A 15,701-nucleotide genomic window follows, 5' to 3' on the forward strand; every position below is an offset into this window, starting at 1 on the left:
TTATAGGGGAATTTTAAAAACATCAGCATCAGGATCCCACTCCAATGAAATCTGAATCTGAGTTTTTTGCAAATTCCCCCATGTGATTCTCATGTGTAGCTAAAGTGGAGAACCACTGTTCTGGATCTTTGCTATTGTAAATGTAGTCCATGCACCAAAGCACTGACACCACTTGGGAGCTAGTTAGAAATGCACACTCCTGCCCTACTCCAGATCTGACTCTGCATTCTGACAAGGACCCAGGGGATCTGTGTGCACACTATATTCGAAAGCCTTGAGCAAGACTGACCCTTCCTTATACCACCTTGGATGAGAAGGAGAATTCCTTTGGCATCCAACACCGAGCCATCAGCAAGCACAGGAGATCCAGCTTTCCTCAGAGATGATGTTCAAGCTATTTAATAACAATGCTGGCCATTGAGAGCTGGGATTGCAGGAATGCTGAACTCTGGCTGAATGTCAATTCCAGTATTACTATTAATATTCTGGTTCTTAGAATTTCCTGTCTTGGCTACTGTGATTGCATCTCAACCTCCAGGGCCTCTCTGGCAGGGGAGAGGTGGGGAAGGCTGCAGCAGTCACGACTGGGGTGGCTTCTTATCTCCCAACTGTTCTGTTGCTTTTGGAAACTGTCATCATGCAGGGGGAGAGTTCTCACTGGCTGGTGGCGGGGGTGGGGGATGTCTATTAACCACATCTCTCTTCCAGGTTCTGAACAAATTCTATAAATACAGACAGAATTGTTAAATAATGCCATTTTAGCACATTTGGGCAAAGCTAGAATGGAGGACAAGGGTTTATTGAATGGATGAACCCAGGAGGACAGTAGCTGAAAATGATATTTTTCTCTCCAACTGCTGTCTCTGCCAACTGTACTGCTGAATGCTGATTCACCCATCCTTACACAGATGACTGCTCAGACCCCACATCTTTCTGAGTCAGACTTGGGTGTTAATACTTTTTTTAAAAGGTATTTTTAAAAGTCCAGTCCAATAAAATATCAAAGCATTGATCTCTTATCCACCTGACGTTCCCTGGGCCTCCTGCCAAGGAAACTGGCCTGGGGGAGGTGGGAGAGGGTGGCTTCTCCTCCTTGTCCTTCCCTTCTTCTCCCTCCCTTCTCACTCTGCTGCCCTTCCTCCGCCAGGGCTGGGCTGGGCTGGGCAGGCAGGGTGGGGAGCAGAAAAGGCATATCATGGCTGCTCTGGGAACAGCCTGTCACTGAGGTCCTCTGTGTGGCAGTGCCTGAGGCTGCCTCTTTCCCGCGGAGCATCTTTGTGGGTTTTTGAAGGAACTTCCGTCACTGATCTGGGTGATACATTTTAAGCCCGGCTGCTACCCCCGCATTTCCCATGGACTTCCCTGCTGGTTGTCTTCTCATGTAGGATGCCCAGGACACTGAAACTCTGGCTCCCATGGTTGGGGTTCATCTCTGGCCCTGAGACGCCCAGGCCCCGCTTCTGGGAAGGGCAGGTCTTTCCCAGGTGGCCCACCTCTTGCTCTACTGCAGATGCACCTCACCTCAAGGATTACACAAGGTGGCTACCTCGAGGTATGAGAAGACTACCAGTCCTGGCATCTCCAGATTCCGAAGACACAGCCTAGTTCTCCAAGTGATTCTCTTGAACGTTTCCTTCACTGGCTTCAGAGGTCACAGAAGCAGAAGGGGGTGGGCCCCGGAGAGAGGAGGGATATATTCAGGCTCCCTGAACTCTAAACACATCCTCTAAACACATCCTCTCTGTCCACTGCAGGGGCCATGGACACCCAGGCCTGCGTGCCTTCAGCAGACCTCTGAGGTTCCTGCAGGACCAGCTCTTCCTCCCTCTGACTCTGCCTCAGGGCTGCAAGTGCTGAGATTTAACAACCCAGGGGAAATGCTCAATCATTGAAAAGCTCAGCGACAAGATCCCTGGCTCCCAGCTGTGGACGGAACAATCGTGAGGTTAGTTCTGCACAGTCTCTCAGAGCAGGGCAGGGACTAGGGCAAGGTAAGAGAGGCTCCGGGGTGCAAGGTTTAAGGCGGCATCTACCAGGGTTGTGCGAGAGTGGGTCCCTCCTTAATCCGGCACCCCAAGTGCCTCACCCTAGTCCTGGCCCCATCTCAGAGGGTTCCCAGCGGGCCTGGGCCCTGGGTGCTCACAGCAGACGCTACTCAGTAACATCTGGGTCAGGCTCCTCTCTTCAGACCTGAGGTAGGAGATGCACAGGCCCCCGGCTGAGCAACTGCAGCTGGTCTCCTGCTGATGCTTCGAGATGGGAGGCCAGCGGGTGCACTGAGCCCAGACGGGGTGCATTCTTGTGGGGTTTCCTGGCTCAACACACACCCAGAGAAGGCCCTCAGTCGAGGGGAAGGACAAAAGGAGGGAGAAGAGGTCAGCTGGAATCCATCTTGGCTGAGATATGCGTGCCCATACAAGGACCAGATATGAAGATGACTGGTCAGAAAACAAAAGCAGAAAACTACCTGATTTAAGCAACCTAAGCCAGCCCCGTTGCACATAACTCTCTGAGTTCAGCTGCGTGTTCTTTTACACATATTCTGCTTCTTTTTATAAACACCTTTATCTTTTCACAATCTTGGTCTCTGCTGAATTCTTCCTTCAAAGAAGACAAGAACAAAGGTCCTACCTTCTAATTTTTCACCACCGGAATCAGAACCACCTCCCAATAAACTACTTGTACCCTGGTCTCAGGCTTGCTTCTTGGGAATCCAAGACCCTTTCCTGTCTCTCCGTATCAACTGTCAGCCTCATCTCCGTCTGCCACTGAGGTGGTGTGGACGAAGTTCCCAGGACTGGGTGTTTTAGCCACTCCTGCCTGTAGGCTTCGGTCTCCCTGACCACAAACCTCCTCCTCCCTGGCAGTAGCCCCTCTTTTCCTCTGGTTCTGAGCCTGTCAGGCTGCCGGCAGCACCAGCAAACCCAAGAGATGGGACAGTCCTGGCGACACTGGAGACCTGCTTCCAGCTGGGAACAGCATGACGTCGTAAGTGGTCTTCTTCAGGCTTTTTAGGGCTTTCCTCGTAGCTCTGCTGGTGAAGACTCTGCCTGCAACACAGGAGACCTGGGTTCAACCCGGGGTTGGGAAGATCCCCTGGAGAAGAGAAAGGCTACCCACTCCAGTATTCTGGCCTGGAGAATTCCACGGACTGTATAGTCCAGGGGGTCGCAAAGAGTCGGACACAACCAAGCGACTTTCGCTTCAGGTTTTTAAATAATTAATGAATGGATTTTGGTTGCTCTGGGTCTTCACTGTTGCACGGGCTTTTCTCTACTTGGGGCAATCGGGGGCTACTCTCCAGCTGCAGTGTGCGGCTTTTGCATTGCAGTGGCCTCTCCTGTTTCACGGCCCGGGCACTAGGGGGCGCGGATTTCAGTGGCTGTGGCACACGGACTCAGTAGTCGTGGCTCCCAGACTCTAGAGCGCAGGATCAGTAACTGCAGCACAAAGGCTTAGCTGCTCTGTGGCAAGTGGGATCTTCCTGGACCAGGGATCCATCCTGTGTCTCCTGGCAGGCGGATTCTTTACCACTGAGCCACCAGGGAAGCCCTTCCTTCAGCTTGAAGAAAGAAAAGCCCACAAACCCCCCTCCCCCGAAATTAATCTTAACAATTGGAAACACTCCAAATGACCAATAGTAGAAGGTTAAATTACAGTATATCTGTACAGTGGAATATACACAGGCATTCAAAATGATGTGAAAGGCACTCAGTCGTGTACGACTCTTTGTGACTCCAAGGACTGTAGCCCACCAGGCTCTCTGTCCACGGGATTCTCCAGGCAAGAATACTGGAGTGGGTTGCCATTTCCTTCTCCAGGGGATCTCGACCCAGGGATCTAACCCGGATCTCCTGCATTACTGGCAGATTCTTTATGTCCGAGCCACCAAGGAAGCCCTTCAAAATGATATTGTACCTCTATTCTTACTGATGCTGATGAATTTTCATAACATATTAAATGATACAAAGATTTTTTTTAAAAAAGGAAGAAGCCCACAATGGAGAGGAGGGTAGAGACCGGGAGGAGAGTTTTCACTCAGATTTCAGGGCTCTCTGCCTTTCCTCCTTCCTGGCATTTCTGCCCCCACTTTCCAGTTGCTCTGGCAGCCTCAAGTTCTGACCTGCCCAGAATACGACATGGCAGCATGACAGAAGTAGGCACATCCCCCCATGTCCTCACATTGACTCACAAAACAGGGCCATGGTCTGGAGGCTAGGGGAGCAGAGGAGAAAGTGTGGGAACAACTTACACTTGAGGAAGGAGGTGGGCTTGGGGCCTAGAAGGTGACACCTTGTTAGGGAAATTAAATAGTCTTGTTTAGGCTTCACAGACGAAGCAGAGCAGGCCTCTGACCTTGCTTCTAACCTGCCTGGACACTGCCCTGACTGTGAGTGACTGCTTGCTGTGACTGGAAGCCTTGCAAACACCATAGATAGAGGATGTATCTTGAGACTGTTGAGCCCCTGGAGGTGCCCTGGCCAACCAAGTCCCTGGGCTTAACAACATTCCAAGTTTTATAAGACAAAGCAAACAGCATTAACAGGAAACCAGAGCTGCTATTTGCTTACAGATTAATGATATCAGTTTGCGTCCTGGGATTAAAAGCGGGAACCCTGAGGTGCAGTCTTTGAAGTCTCACCCACAGAGCAGATGCGATGCCTGGGTCCTTTTTCCCAACTGGGACTCCAGACATGCTGTGTCACCGGGACTTCCCAGTGCTGTTTGAGTCTGGATGCTGGTCAAAACCCAGCATCCAGTGGTGGTGTATCCTCTCAGATCAGTTCAGTTCAGTCGCTCAATCGTGTCTGACTCTGTGACCCCACGGACTGCAGCACACCAGGCCTCCCTGTCCATCACCAACTCCCAGAGCTTGCTCAAACTCATGCCCATCAAGTCAGTGATGCCATCCAACCACCTCATCCTCTGTCATCCCCTTCTCCTCCTGCTTTCAATCTTTTCCAGCATCAGGGTCTTTTCCAATGAATTGGCTCTTCATATCCGGTGGCCAAAGTACTGGAGTTTCAGCTTCAGCATCAGTCCTTCCAGTGTCTATTCAGGACTGGTTTCCTTTAGGATTGACTAGTTTGATCTCCTTGCATATGTATCCTCTGTTGTTTCTATTTATCTTTTCTTTTAATGTTAATATATTGAAAGTAAGCTAGATAATCTTCTAACAAACATTTGTATTATTTATTTGTATAGAACGAGTGGCTTATTTTGTTAACAAATCCTTTGAACCTGAGATGAAGTGAAAACCTTCAGCAAAACACACGTGCAATTATGATTTTGTAGAACAGGAGGAATCCAGGGAAGGGACCATTTTAGAGTTCAGGTGTGATGTTAGTGCTATGCCAAGAAAACCAATTTCACCTTAGTGTCTGCTTTCTTGGGTCACTACCGGCCTCAACTGTTGCAAGTTGGGTCCCCCAGAAGAATCTCTGAGTGGGAGATGAGGGTGATTATGCTGATTAAGGGGTGCCCTTGAGGTCAACATCTGTGGGAGGGAGAGGAGGGAGGCAAGAATTGAGGAGATGGAGAGGTGAAGCTGTGAAGCCTCAGCTCACTCCCCGCCAACTCCCCCAGGAGCTCTGTCACTGGAATGACCCTTCTGGGACTCAACTTGGGTTGAGAAAGTCAGGCCTTTATAACCTGGTATAGACCAGTCACTGGATGCGGGCTGGACTTATAAACCATTCCTGAGCCTGCCGACAGCAGGGGACCACCTGCCCACAGCACTCCCAGAAGCTGGGGGAATAAGTCCTTCAGTCTGAAGGGAGACTGGGACGCATTCCAGCTGAGTCCTTTGGACCTGGGTCCACAGCAGAGGGGACAGCTCAGGGACCACCTTCGCCTCTCACAACAGGCCTAACAATAATTACACCTTGGGCCACACTTAATTGATGGGTGGACAAGCTGCTTCCTCCAACTTCAAGGAGCCTGCATTCTAAGAAAATCAGCTCTGGTGCTGGCACACAGGTAGGAGTCTTTGTCAAACAGAGAAAATCACTATTACTGTGCCCTTTTGAAGTACTGGTTCCACTTCTGGCTGAGCTGGCTTGTGGGCCTGGTTTTCTCAGGATGAGAAATTTAAGGAGGCGTCAGGGGAGACAGAGGAGGAGGATGGCTGAGGCCCAGAGGGGTGAAGGGCAGGAAGGTAGATGGGGGCAAAGAGACCAGGAAGGCACCAGTAAAAACAAGACCAGCATCAGAAACAGGACCAAGGTCTGGGGAGTAGGAAGGAGGCTGATTCAAGGACCTTCCTGCCATCTATCTCACACTTGCCTAACCGAACCTCAGCACTCCTAAGCCCACCTGTCTGTTCCACATAGTAGCTCCTGGTTGAAGTATGTATTATCTCCTGCTTGGAGCTTCTCATGTGGCTCAGTGGTAAGAATCTGCCTGCCAGTGCAGGAGACACAGGTTTGAACCCTGGGTTGGAAAGATCCCCTGGAGAAGGAAGTGGCACCTCACTCCAGTATGTCTTGTCAGGAGGATCTCATGGACAGTGGAGCCTGGTGGGCTGCAGTCCACGAGGTTGCGAAGAGTCGGACACGACTGAGCACCCATATGAGCACCTGGTTAGTTGCACTTAGCTCCTGACGACAAGACTCAAGCGGGCTTTCCTCATTACCAGGCTATTCTACTCAATGTCCCCCATACACTCAGCCTCCCAGCCTCCAAAACAACCATTTCACCCCACACTCTGTCCTCATTACCAGTCAATTGCCTTGCTTCTTGGCTTCCCCTGTGGCTCAGTGGTAAAGAATTTGCCTACAATGCAGGAGACACAGGAGATGCCAGTTGGGATCTGATCCCTGGGTTGGGAAGATCCCCTGGAGGAGGGCATGGCAACCCACTCCAGTATTCTTGCCTAGAGAATCCCATGCACAGAGGAACCTGGCAGGCTACAGTCCATGAAGTCTCAAAGAGTCGGACATGACTGTGCAACTGAGCATGCCCTGTACACCCTTATTTCACTGAAAAACCAGAATCAATCAAAACAGCTGTTTCGGCAGTGGGGCCTGGGCAGCCAGAGCAGCGCAGACCTCAACTCGGCTCCAGGCACCATGTGAGGGGGCTTGGGGGCTGAGGGGAGCTGGCGCCCCCCAGGGGAGGTGTGACCCCACACCCCTACCCCCTGGGCCATCTGCAGGATGCCGGCCTCTGCCCCACAGCAGTCGCCAGAGAGAGATGAGTAACAACAAACAGCAGCGGTCAGCAGCGTTCCTGATCCTCTTTGCTCTCATCACCACCCTCATCCTCTGTAGCCCCAACAGTGCGAGTGAGGCCTCTCATTACAGCTCCCTGCGGGGCCAGATCCGCCAGCTGGTCAACCTCAAGAAGTAGGGCATCACTGACGGCTACATCCCCATTCTCACCCACAAGACACTGCCCTCCTGGTGCTACCAATGTGATTGTCACCAGCTCCAGCCACCTGCTAGGAACCAAACTGGGCCCTGAGGTCAAGCAGGCAGAGTGCACAATCTGCATGAACGACACCCCCACCACAGGCTACTCAGACCACCTTGTGGGTAACAAGACCACCTTCTGCGTAGGGGCCCATTCCAGTGTATTCCGTGTGCTGTGGAGACTCTAGGAGTTCATCAACCAGACCTCCGAAACCGTGTTCATCTTCTGGGGTGTTCCAAACAAGACGCAGAAGCCCCAGGACAGCCTGGTGCACGTCGTCCAGTGGGCAGGCCTGGTGTTCCCCAACATGGACGCTTACGCCATCTCTCTTGGCTGCATGAGCCAGTCTGATGACCTCTTCCAGAGTGAGACGGGCAAGGACAGGGAAGAGTCCTACTCGTGGCTGAGCACAGGCTGGTTCACCATGGCGACTGCAGTGGAGTAGTGTGACCACGTGCCCATCTATGGCATGGTGCCCCCGGACTACTGCAGCAGCCCCGCCTACAGCACATGCCTTACCACTACTACGAGCCTAAGGCGCTGGACGAGTGTGTCACCGATATTCAGAATGAGAAGGGCAACCACCACCACTTCATCAGGAAGAAGAGGGTCTTCTCTTCCTGGGCCCAGCTGTACAGAATCACCTTCTCCTACCCTCCTGGACCTAGGCCACCCTGCCTGTGGGGCTCTCATGAGGGACAAAGGAGAAGTGGGAATCCACGCAGGCCATCTCCTGGCCAATCATGGCTTCCAAGAGTGTCTTCCGACCCGTCAGACCTTGAAGAGGGTGTATCCTCCAGCCATTCAGGGCCTGGGGGAATCTCTTGGCCAAACAGGGATTTTGGCTTCTACGTGGTTAATGGGTATCAAGGGTATTTCCTGTCCATTCAGGGTCCAAGCACAGTCAATCAGAGTAATCTGAGGTTAAGGTTATGTCCTCTCCCCTGAGGCCTTGGTTCAGAGCCCCAGGGTGGACCCCAAATCACTTCCTATTGGCTGGACAGTGGGCTCCTGTCCCAGGAAGCTGCGAATTTTGTGTTGCCCCCTCACTTTCCAGGGCTAAAGAGAGGTTGTGTGGGAGTAGGAGGCCAGGCTGGGGCATTTGTGGGGTTGGGGGGTCTCCAGGGGTGAGAGACTGGTGAGACTGGTGACCGGTGTCTTGGTCCTCTCCCGACAAACGACATCTGCATCTCCCATGCTCAAGTGAAAAACAGAATCTGTTTTCTCTGCAAATGACCCTATTTCGTTCCTTTCAGGGGTGGAGTAATACTCTATGGGGGAAGTGATGGGAGGGAGGCCCCAGAGGGAGGGGCTGTATGTATACATATGGCTGATTCACTTCACTGTGCAGCAGAAGCTAACAGAGATTGTAAAGCGATTGTAGTCCAGAAAAATAAGACAAAAAGAACCATAATCCATTAGCTCCTCTCTCTGCCTCACCCTGTACATCCAATCCACTAGCACGTCTTGTTGTTTCAACCTTCAAAATATATCTGACTCCACAGCACGTCCCACTAGAGCTACAGTAACAGCTTCGCCGCTGTCTCCAGTCACTCATTCCTTGAACAATCCCCACTCTGGTGACACTGTCCATTTTCTGGTCCATCCTGCACAAGCTGTTTTCCTGGGAGAAGAGTAAGGCAGAGGTGAAGGGACACACACTGGAGCAACAGCCTGCTTCAAAACCCTACCTATGGGCTTCCCTGGTGGCTCAGTGGTAAACACTCTGCCTGCCAAGGTAGGAGACAAGGGTTCGATCCCCGATCTGGGAAGATCCGACATGCCGTGGAGCAGCTAAGCCCGAGCACTACAACTACTGAGCGTGTGCTCTAGAGCCCGGGAGCCAGAACCACTGAGCCCAGCTGCAAGTACTGAAGGCCGCGGGGTCTAGAGCCCATGCTCCGCAACAAGAGAAGCCACCACAGTGAGAAGCCCACACACCGAAACTAGAGAGTAGCCTCCGCTCACCACGGCTAGAGAATAGCCCGTGTAGCAATGAAGGCCCAGCAGGCCAAAAATCAATCAATAGATACATTTTTTAAAAAACCTATCTATGATTAGCCATGTGCCCTGGGGCAAAATTATTCAACCTCCTCTTTCCTCACCTTTCTTACTTGTAAAGTAGGAATAACAAATATGGATTTGCCCTATAGAACTCTTCTGAGGGTTAAAGGGAGTCCTCTCCCCTAACAGCTGCACTCATTTACTAAGCACCTGAGAGGGTCCAGGCTTCCTGCTCAGTCCAGTACACATTCCTGTTTTTTAAATTGGACACACACATACCTGGAGACAAGTGACCGTGGGCCAGGGGCACTCTAAGCCACAAGGTAAATGTTAAAAAAAAAAAAAATCTTGAATACAGTTGACAATGGGGAAAGACAGTCCCATGAAAAGAGACCATTTATGTAATGGTGTGGGAGGAATAACAGCAAGGACTTAATGAATACTTATTGTATCAGGCATTGTTCTAGGAGCTTTACAAATAACAATTTACTCAATTTTCTAGCAGCTCTATGAAGCAAGTCTGGTATTATGCCCATTTTATAAGTGAAGAATAAAAAGAAGTTGAGTAACATGTTGAGGTCACCTGGCTAATCCAGACAGGATTTGGAATCTGGCAGCGTGGCTGCAGCGTGGGTCCCTCTGACTTCCACCTTCCACTGTCTTGCTGTGAAACAGCTGCCAAGGGACAGGCCTTGAAAGGACACAGGTTTCACCAGAAATGAGTGACTGGAAACAGACAAGTGTAAAAGAAGAGATGGGAATGAACAATGGTAGCTTTGGGTGCCCTCAACCTGGGCTTGAATCCCAACGCAGCCACATTCCACCTGTGGAACTTGGACCCAGTACACAGGTTCCTTACCTGTAAAATGAGTTCACAGCTATATCTTCAGGCAGTTGGGTACATAAAAAGCACCCACTGCTTATTAACCATCCTTCTCCTTTAGGATCTTCTTCCTGTTATTATGAGCTTCCCTTGTGGCTCAGCTGGTGAAGAATTCGCCTGCAACGCGGGAGACCTAGGTTTGATCCCTAGGTTGGGAAGATCCTCTGGAGAAGGGAAAGGCTACTTACTCCAGTATTCTGGCCTGGAGAATTCCATGGACTGTATAGTCCATGGGGTCACAAAGAGTTGGACATGACTGAGTGACTTTCACTTCACATCTCCTGTTACTATAAAAGAGTTGAGCTCTTCTAGGTCCGAATTTACTATGATGCTATGATAAAAGGGTCAATCCACCAAGAAGACATAGCATCTGTAAATGTGTGTGTGCCAGTCAACAGAGCTGAAAACATATAAAGCAAAATCTGATAGAACGAAAGGAGAAAAAGACACATCAACAGTGATAATTGAGGGGCCTCCCTGGTGGCTCAGCAGTAAAGAATCTGCCTGCCAATGCAGGAGACACAGGTTCGATCTCCAGCTCAAAAGATCCCATATGCTTTGGAGCTAAGCCCATGTGCCATAAATCATTGAACCTGTGCTCTAGAGCCTGGGAACCACAATCACTGAGCCCACGAGCCACAGCTAAAGAAGCCCATACGCCCTAGAGCCCGTGCTCCGCAGCAAGAGAAGCCACCACGATGAGAAGCCGGCGCACCGCCACTACAGATGAGGCCTCACTCTCAGCAAGTGGATTGAACCAGCACAGCCAAAAATAATAAATAAATCTTAAAAAAAAAACAATGATAATTGCAGACTTTAACAACCCTCCCTCAACAATAGATAAAGCAACTAGACAGAAAATCAGGATCTATAAGAGCTCAACTCCACCACCAACTAACAGAAACTCACTGACATTTATAGAACACCCAACAATAGCAGGATACACATTCTTTTTAAAAGTTCAGAGATCAAATACTAACAGAGGCTATATCCTGGTGAATAAAATAAACCTCTACAAATTAAAAAGAATTTAAATCATATACAGTGTACTCTCTGACCATAATGGAACTTAACTAGAAATCGGTAAAAGAAAAATTTCCAAATACTTGGAAAGGAAACAACACACTTCTGATTAACCCATGGATCAGAGAAAGTCTCAAGAAAAATCAAATATACACAAATACACACATAGTGAATTGAGTTATTCTTAGTACCATTTATGTTAACTTATGGCTTGCAGGGAACATTGCTGTTAAATCTAATGTACTGACCACTCCACGTCAGTACACTACATACATGGTCACATACAGTATCCCATTTAATGCCCTCCAAAACTCTAAGAAAGAGAGTTTCTATTATTATTCCCATTTTGTTAATGCAGCAACAGAAGCTTACATCAGCTAAATAGCTTGTCTGAGGTCTCAGAGCCAACAAATGACAAAATCAGCTAAATTGAGGCACCAGAACTCTGTGAAAATGTCAGGTTTCAGGGAATACCTGGGAACCTGCCACAGATGACAACCCTACCTAACCAACCCCTTTATAACTAAGTCGTATCTCCACACCCTTACCAAAACACTGCCCACCATCTGGTGTGAAATAGGCTTTCTCTCCAGCCCCTGATAACTGCCAGGAGGTGGGAAATTCAAAGGGAGAGAAGGACTACAAAGCCCTTTGCATGAGCAGGAGAGATGTAGAAATCTCTGAGGTCATAAATGCTAATACCTCTCTTGATATGAGTCAGAGGGTTCATTGAGAACATCAAAATAGTTTTATTTCCAGATAACATCAGAACAGAAATAAAAATAGTTATTTGACCTATGAAATATGGAAAAGTTCATATGCTTTTTTCTAGGGTGGGGTGGGAAGAGTGGTATGCAAGATATTTTAAAATTGTACTTAATTTTTATTTTTAGCTCTCTCTGTGTGTGTATGAGTGTGTGTATGCACACACACCAAGTCATGTCTGACTCTTTGAGACCCCATGGACTGTAACCTTCCAGGCTCTTCTGTCCATGGCATTTTCCAAGCCAGGATACTGGAGTGGGTTGCCATTTTCTACTCCAGGGATCTTCCTGACTCAGGGACTGAACCCGCATTTCTTGTGTCTCCTGCATTGCAAGAGGATTCTTTACCACTGCACCGCCTGGGAAGCCCCTTTAGCTCTGTAATAATGCCAAAAATGTAAACAATATTCAAAATTTGTAACAAAATATAGCTGTCCATATAGCTGTCCCTTGTCCCCAACCCACATACTAGCCCCACACTCCAGAAAAAGATCACAAAAAAATACTTTTAGTTCCTTTCCCCCTCTGGTATTTCCTTCAAAATTTCTAAATAGTAGGCTTATCCTGGGGCTTCCCGGGTGGCTCAGATAGTAAAGAATCTGCCTGCTATGTGGGAGACCCAGGTTTGATCCCTGGGTCAGGATGATCCCGTGGAGAAGGAACCGGCAACCCACTCCAGTATTCTTGACTGGAAAATCCCATGGACAGAGGAAACTGGTGGGCTACAGTCCATGGGGTCACAAAGGCTTATCCTACAATTTCTCAATTTATAACTTTTATTTTCTGTTGATCTGCTGTTGAGAAGGTTGAGGATTTGGTCCTCTTCCTCTCCTGACTCCTTTAACCTCACGTAACATTTCAGAAAGATGGCTCCTAGGTCCTCATAGTTGACAATGCACTGTATGTAGTAGACTTCTAAGTCCAAGGGTTTTTTTTCATCCCATTGAAAATTTCCTCTTACCTGCCACTTAATGCATAATACCTCATCATACAGAAGTCTATAATTTTTTTTCAACTGCTTCCTTATTTTGGAATTTGGGTTGATTTCAACTTTTTTCTACTGTAAATAGTGTTTAAAAAAACCACTTGAACATGCATTTTAAAAACACGTTTAAACATCTCCTAAGGATTCTTAGACGATCAATTAATAAATCAAAATATATGTTGTCAACTGTGAGGGGGAAATGGCCACAGAAAATACACTGGATGGCGTAAGAGCAAACACAATAAAAATAGAGAGTTAATCCTCCTTGTCGCAAAGAAGGGAAAAAACTTTTCCCCCCTCTCCCTTTTTGTTTCAGAATTTCTCTGTCCTACTCAAATGTGCATAAATCTTTATAATGACCTCATAAGTGAGGATCATTTCCTGAGGACCTGGGAGCCGTCTTTCTAAAGAGCAAACTGTATCCCAGTTTGCATGGAAGGATAAGAGCCTAACTCGTGGCCCTTTGTCTGTACTATGAGAAGCTTGTTTCTCCTCTGATTAAGGCCAACATAAGAGGTCTCCCCAAGTACGTGGGTAAATGTGGAGCCAACTACGTGTGACAAAAGATGCCGCTGAGTCCTCTTACCCGGGGAGCATTGTTTACCTCAAGAATGTGTATGTAAGGGGCTGTATCTGCTTGGCTAAATAAGGGGGTCCGATTACATTCCATCTTTGCCATCTCTGAGCAGACTACCTGCGATGTGATTGCATTCTGATTTAATATAGTGTATATATATAGCATAAATGCACATTCTGGTTTAATATAGTGTATATATTCAATAATAAAAAGTGTTTTCTTCCTCTGCTGCCTTTGTGGAGAGGTTTCTGGGCTGGGAGAAGTTTTGCTTTTTTAAACAATATTCTTTCTGTAACCAAGCAGGACCCTATGGGGCCTTTCCAGGACAGACCCCTCCCCCCAAGTCCTCTGCTATAGTTACCCTCTCAAGTACCTAGATAACAGTATCTGCTGCAAATTTCCTGAGTTGTTTTACAGATGCTTAAACCTCCACCAAATGGAAAAAGTTAACTGCTTGATGACCATGAACATGTAGCCCCCAGACTTTCTGGAGCCTGAGGATTGATAATGTTAGCCCCTGTGACCCTGCCCTGTTACCTCACCATCAGCCAATCAGAAAATTGTGCAAGAGCTGAACACATGCACTTCAATTCCCTTCCCTCATCTGGCCTCCCATAAAAACGCCCTCCCTGAAACCCATCATGGAGTTCAGTGGTGTTTTTTGAGCATTAGCTTACCCAGACTCCTTGTCTGGCAGCTTAAAATAAACTCTGCAGTTTCCTTCACCACAACTCAGTGTCAGTAGATGGGCAAGCAGACCCAAGTTTGGTTCCGTAAGATCTCAACAATGGCACTCTGCCATAATGATATTAACATTTGCCATCCCTGGATGGAGTGGAATCCCACCTGTTAGTAAGGTGTCAACTCATCACTACATTAGTTTTTCATACCAGAGAGTGAAAGTTTGTGTGTGCGCCTAGCCTTGGAAACCTCAGGCCTAGCACTGCGTCCTGTTGCTCTTCAGACCCTATTTCAGAGGATGACTTTTTTGTCCTTTTCAATCACTTGCTCATGGCTCCTAAACATTCTACAGATGGCACTGGACATCTTACCCACGTCCTGTGCTGTCCTCTCCCCACTGAGAACCAGCTACCATCACATATTTACATTGAGGCTATTTTCACCTTCTCCTGTCCTTGAACTCCTTTCAACCACAGACTGTGACAAGCTTCCAAGATGCACCGTCCTCTGCTCCTGACAAGACCCTGTGAGTAAAGAGCCTACTGAGAATCTGCTAGCAAGAAGACGATCGAACGTGACGTAATTCACAGAAACGATACGCCATCACCTTTATCGTGTCCGCGTTCCATGGTTAGAATCGAGTTGCAGGTCCTGCCCAGTTCAAGAGGAGGGGATCTTTGGCCCATCCTTGAGTTTACCCATCACAGTTTTCTGAGATTTTGGTTAGACGCAGACTCATACCTCCTCATCCTGTGATCCCTGCCTCCTAACCTTCCTTAATTTTTTCTACCCTTTTGTCTTGCAGTGCATTCTGGTAGTATCTTCAGAGCTTTCTTAAAGTGCACAAATTCTTCTTCTCCTGCTGCTGCTGCTGCTAAATCGCTTCAGTTGTGTCCGACTCTGTGTGACCCCATAGACGGCAGCCCACTAGGCTCCTCTGTCCCTGGGATTCTCCAGGCAAGAACACTGGAGCTGGTTGCCGGAGTTTAACCTTAATTCATCTGTGCATTTTGCACTTTTAGTCATCTTGTATTTCTTATTTCCAGAATATCTACTGTTTTTTTATATCACACAAACTAATTTCCACAGCCTTGTTATTTCATCATATTCCACTATTTTTATTTCTTGAAATACATTAATATATTAGTTTTAATCTTTATTTACAATTTCTGTATCCAAAGTCCTCATGGGTTTGGTCTCGACCGTTTGATGTTTTTGGTTAATTCTGATCATTGCTGGCTCAGTTCCCTGTATGTTTTGATTTTCCATTTGTTTGGATTTTGGACTGGGAACTCATATTACTTGGAATTTTACCTAAAATTCTACCTTTTCCACCCTGCTCTGCCTATTTGGATCTATTTTCACCACATC

The 15,701-nt window shown here is 48.0% G+C and overlaps 1 protein-coding gene and 1 pseudogene across 2 annotated transcripts in view; one reads left to right on the forward strand and one right to left on the reverse strand.

The window, feature by feature from the left end:
• Nucleotides 1–15,701, reverse strand: part of CCR8 (C-C motif chemokine receptor 8) — a 133,302-nt gene that overhangs the window by 24,918 nt on the left and 92,683 nt on the right. For both annotated transcript variants that reach the window (XM_027523772.1, XM_027523771.1), the window contains 3 exons: nucleotides 10,277–10,417; nucleotides 10,001–10,143; nucleotides 2,851–3,050 (listed from right to left, as the gene is read on the reverse strand). The gene's annotated coding sequence lies outside the window, so the exon portion shown is untranslated. The remainder of the gene's footprint in view (nucleotides 1–2,850; nucleotides 3,051–10,000; nucleotides 10,144–10,276; nucleotides 10,418–15,701) is intronic.
• On the forward strand, nucleotides 7,195–7,863 carry LOC113881011 (annotated as a pseudogene).

This window comes from Bos indicus x Bos taurus, chromosome 22 (genome assembly GCF_003369695.1).
Source record: "Bos indicus x Bos taurus breed Angus x Brahman F1 hybrid chromosome 22, Bos_hybrid_MaternalHap_v2.0, whole genome shotgun sequence".
Classification (NCBI taxonomy): Eukaryota; Metazoa; Chordata; class Mammalia; order Artiodactyla; family Bovidae; genus Bos; species Bos indicus x Bos taurus.